The following is a 5,440-nucleotide window of genomic DNA, read 5'->3' on the forward strand; positions in this document are numbered from 1 at the left end:
TTTTCCTATCAGTTGAAAGAGATGCAAAACAATATCTGGTTTGCAAGTGAAGCGAAATTAGTGAACAATTTGTTGCATGGCGCCACAGCGTCTGAGGTGATATAATGCCACAATATAGTTGCATGGAAATACTAGTAGTAATGTGTAAACTGACACACTCCCGTTCATGATGGCGAAGGTGGGCAGGTGTGGGTGTTGGCGGTGCTGGAGAAGATATTTACATGCTTGTGTGTAGATAGATAGATAGATAACTTGGTAATTTGATAGGTTCATTCATAGGGAAATGAACAACATTTCGATGGTATATACACTGCTACAACAATAAACTTATCAATCAATCAATTAAACATCAATCGGATTTAAAAGGCGAGTGATTAGAGGGTGGCGATCGAGACTCCCGAGACAGGTTTGCTCTGCGTCACTCGGAGGGATAAACGGTCAACGGGGCCCTATACTGATTAGCCTGTGTGTTAATCAAGCCAAGTACTTCGTCTAGGAACATTTGTAGCATGTACAACAATGATTTGGCGATCTTTTTGCGGCTTTTCAAGGTGGATCTGGTGACGTAGAATATTTCCATTTGGCAACTCCCCACCACGTCCACCACCACCACCGCCGCCAGTGACCAGACGTCCTCTTCCTCACCAGACACGAGACCTGGGAACACGGTGACCGCCCCACTTGCCCCACCTAGTCCACCAGCTCCACCTGCTCAGTGAGAGGGTGAGTCTATTAATAGAGTGGAGGTAACAAACATGATGAGACAGTGATGGGACGGTAATGGGGCGGATAATTTAATAGAAAGCTGTATAATAATGCACTGAAGGGGTGACGTGACGTGTGGGAGTGAGTGGATAGAGAAGGGTAGTTAATTAATGGTTCCACAGTGTCATTAGTGATGGGACGGTGATGGGACAGTGACGGGGTTGACAGGCTGTACTAGGAAGGTGTGTCGTGCATTGACACCGCCTCCTGACACTTCTAGTAAACACCGTGGAGAGGGTGGTTGTGTACTCTCTCTCTCTCTCTCTCTCTCTCTCTCTCTCTCTCTCTCTCTCTCTCTCTCTCTCTCTCTCTCTCTCTCTCATTTCATTTGAGAGGAGATGTATAAGAGGGGATATGATAGAGTTATTTCAAATGTTCTCAGATACAAACTACATAGATGTGAGATCTTTCTTTACCTTAGAGGAGGAAGTAGGACTACAAATCATGGCAGGAAGATTAGAAAGCAAGGCTGCAGGTTAGATAGAAGAAAATATTTCTTTAGTCATAGAGTGGTAGACTTCTGGAATGCATTGCCAGAGACGGTTGTAAATAGCACTAGTTTGACAATGTTTAAAAACAGATTAGATAAGCACTTAAATTTATTAGATTTATAATTATGTATAGCACTGCATGATAGTTTTATAAGAAATTTACTATAGTTAAATAAGACATGATCCCCATGTATGGGGACCACAAATTGTAGAGGATTTCGCTGCAGGACTTAGCCCTGTTAATGGGCCAAATATTTAGAATTAGTATATAATGTATTGTGTACTTGTAAGTGTATCTTTAAGTACTGATGACGAGGTCGCTGTGCGACTGATACAGGATAACCTAGATGGGCCCTGGTGGCCCTTTGTTATCCTATTATTTATGTTATGTTATGTTATGTTATGACCCAAACACCTCCATTTCGGTATTGGGAATATAATACACATGTTATTTTCCTTTTCCTTTACCATTTCGTATTATATTTCTTTTATTTGAATGTGATTTTGCATTTATAAGAAGTTTGAGTGATAGAGGAAGTGTATAGGATGATGTGGACATTTTGCGTAGAAGACGTGTGAGAAACCTCGGCCATTGTTAGCTCTGTGTTGAGATTGACAGTTTTTGAAGCTTTGTGGAGCAGGTGAGTTATTCCCAGGTGTGTGCGTGTACATGGTTATTAGGTGAAGTTTGTAGAGTGAGTGAGACGCGCCAATTAAGGTGAAAAAAAGTTTTGCCAAGTGAAAATAATTGAGTGTTTGTGGTTTTGTTGCCTCATAACATACATAAATAATAGGATAACAAAGGGCCACCAGGGCCCATCTAGGTCATCCTGTATCAGTCGCACAGCGACCTCGTCATCAGTACTTAAAGATACACTTACAAGTACACAATACATTATATACTAATTCTAAATATTTGGCCCATTAACAGGGCTAAGTCCTGCAGCGAATTTCTCTACAATCTGTGATCCCCATACATGGGGATCATGTCTTGTTTAACTATAGTAAATTTCTTATAAAAACTATCATGCAGTGCTATACATAATTATAAATCTAATAAATTTAAGTGCTTATCTAATCTGTTTTTAAACATTGTCAAAGTAGTGCTATTTACAACCGTCTCTGGCAATGCATTCCAGAAGTGTACCACCCTATGACTAAAGAAATATTTTCTTCTATCTAACCTGCAGCCTTGCTTTCTAATCTTCCTGCCATGATTTGTAGTCCTACTTCCTCCTCTAAGGTAAAGAAAGATCTCACATCTATGTAGTTTGTATCTGAGAACATTTGAAATAACTCTATCATATCCCTCTTATACATCTCCTCTCAAATGAAAACATGTTTAATTCCTTTAATCTATCTCTATACTCCAGGCGCTTTAATGCTGGTATCATCCTAGTTGCTCTTCTCTGAACTGCTTCTAACATGTTGATATCCTGCCTATAGTGGGGTGACCAGGCCTGTATGCAATACTCTAAATGGGGCCTAACATAGGAATTATATAAGCTACGCACCACTTCCTTACTTTTATAACTAACATTTGTATTTATAAAAGCCAGGATCCTATTTGCCCTATTTCTTGCTTCTAAACATTGGTTTGAAAATTTCATAGTCCTGTCTATCACTACTCCTAAATCCTTTCCTCCTCTACTGCCTCTAGCCAACATCCCTCCATCTCATAGTTAAAGTTTGTGTTGTCTTTACCTAAATGCATAAGCTGACACTTTTTAGAATGAAACTCCATCTGCCACCTGTCTGCCCATGCTATGAGCCTGTCCAGGTCTCGTTGTATTCTGTAATTGTCCTTTTCACCTTGTACTGCACATGCACATATATGCGGTGGTGATTCCTGCCCTCCTACGCCTTGTTGCGCCCCATATTGCCTCCATAGATACCTTATGCACCCATACACCTTCCATTGTTAACCCCATCTATAAAGAAGCGATGCCTCCAACCAGAAATGCAAAAAGGTGTTCTTGAATTAAAGCTTGAGGTTGGCTAATGTTGGCATGAGCAAAATGGCGAAACCTACAGAGCTTCACCACCTTGCCCTTTCTGCACGAAACCATTTTTTGTGTTAGATTTTGGCTTGCTTTGAATTAAAATAGCACTTGTTTTTGCGCAAATCAAGCCATTTTTTTACATCCCGAAACATCATATGATTTGCATCAACAAACAAGTGGTAAATGAATTAAAAACAAGGCGAAATTGAACACAAAAATGAGTTTGGTCCAGAAAAGAAGGTAACCTAACTAAACCTAAGGTAAGGTAACCCAACCCAACTTAACCTAACCCAACCTAATCTAACCCAACCCAACGCAACCTAATTTAACCTAACCTAACCTAACTAAAGATAAATTAACCTAACCAAACCTAACCTAACCTAACCTAACCCAACCCAACCCAACCCAACCTAACAACTAAACCTAAGCTAACCTAATTAAACCTAACCTCAGGGGCCGTCGTGATTGGTGGAAATAATTATGCTTTTTTTTTTCCTTGGCCGCCGCTTCAGTTTCAAAGAACAGAATCAATCAGCGTAAACAATTAAGCGCATGCTCAGACAATGGTGTGTCAGGAGCCCGCCGAGCCGCCGCGAGCGCCTGACACCATCAGTGTGCGGCAGGGTTTGATGTGGGAGGCTATTGTCACGGCTCATCACCAAAACACGCTTAAATTTTAAAAAATCTGTGTCGCCATTCAAAAAGGTTGCACCTAGTATATATGGGGTTCAAATTACTCGTAATCAGGAGCTCGATCTCTTGAGGTGGGTAAAAAACACGTAGCTGATTGTGGTGAAACTCTGCAGTAATACCCTAGATTCTTATACTATTACTACCACTACTACAACAACTACCACTATTCCAGAGGTGCACCATGGCTTGCCACAAGGTCACAACTGGTCCCTGGAGAGCCGCTGGTGGTGACGGGCTGCCTGTGCCCTCTCTGCGGCAAAACTCCACATACTCCACTCACCAAGTTCCAGAGGAGAGGTGAGTGTGTGTGTGTGGGAGAGGTGTCTGCAGGTGTGCTGTGAGTGTGGTGGGTGTGTAAGTGTGTTTTTTGTATGTTTTTGTAATGTCAACTATAGCTACCTATGTATAGTGTTTATTGTTTTTGGTGTGGGTTGGCTAGGGTAAACTTATTGTGGGCGTTTTCCAGGTGTGATTTAAGGGTTGTTTGTAGAGTGCAGGTGTGTGTGTGTGTGTGTGTGTGTGTGTGTGTGTGTGTGTGTGTGCATTTTGTTGTGTGATGCAATATTTTAAGGGAATAATTGCTGCATTTTGGTTAGGTAATGTTTGTCTTGTTTCCTCCATATCTCCCTCCACAGGTTACCTCCAGGCTTTTCCTTCCATAGACTATTTCCTCCATGTTTCCTCCATCTTCCCTCCAATTTTGAGTCTCCTATCTCACTTCTATGATAGTCAAAATAGTACTTTTCTAAATCTCACTTCAAAACCTGACAATTTTTCTCATTTTTCCCTCCACCACCTCCTTTTCTTTCCTCCATATCTCCTCCACACACCAAGCTGTGTACTGTGCTGGTGTGTGCAGGTGTGGAAAGGTTTCTGCAGGTGTGGTGTGTGTGTGTGTGGTGTGTGTAAATGTTTTTTGTTGTGTAAACTACTATATATATATATATATTTTTTTTTTTTGCATTTTCCAGTGTTTGCAAAGGGTTTTTTGTGGTTTGCTGGTGTGTGCAGGTGTGGGAATGGTGTGTGCTGGTGTGGTGTGTGTTTGGTGAGTGTGGTGTGTGAAAGCATTTTTTTCTTACAATTTTGTCTCATAAACCTCAATTTTTTCACTTGTTTTGGCTGGAAAATATTTGTCTACTTTTAAATCCTCCTATTACTACCACCACCACCACCACTGTCCAACCACACCCACAACCACCACAAACAACCAACATTACCACATCAGATGCTCACAAAACCACACCATTTCACTACCATCACCACTACCACCTCCTCCCTACAGGATCACCGGCCGTACTAAAGGAAGTGGCTCTATGTAGGGATGGAACATGGCAACTGCACCAGCTGGGACACACCTAGCCAACTGTGAGTATTGAAGGCTGTTTTGGGTTGTTTTAGGGTGTTTGAAGACTTTGAGGGTGTTTTAAGGCTGTTTTGGGTTGTTTCAGGGTGTTTGAAGACTTTGAGTGTTTTAAGGCTGTTTCA

The 5,440-nt window shown here is 41.4% G+C and overlaps 1 long non-coding RNA gene across 3 annotated transcripts in view; it reads left to right on the forward strand.

The window, feature by feature from the left end:
* Positions 1 to 675: 675 nt before the first annotated feature.
* The window catches only part of LOC123502460, a 12,089-nt gene continuing 7,324 nt past the window's right edge, over positions 676 to 5,440 (forward strand). The window contains exon 1 of one of the 3 annotated variants that reach the window (XR_006674095.1): positions 676 to 723. This is a non-coding gene — a long non-coding RNA (uncharacterized LOC123502460). Of the gene's footprint in view, positions 724 to 1,844; positions 1,898 to 5,296; positions 5,321 to 5,440 lie in introns of those variants that run through there. The other 2 variants (XR_006674093.1, XR_006674096.1) reach the window with 2 other exon arrangements.

This window comes from Portunus trituberculatus, chromosome 11 (assembly GCF_017591435.1).
Source record: "Portunus trituberculatus isolate SZX2019 chromosome 11, ASM1759143v1, whole genome shotgun sequence".
Lineage (NCBI taxonomy): Eukaryota > Metazoa > Arthropoda > Malacostraca > Decapoda > Portunidae > Portunus > Portunus trituberculatus.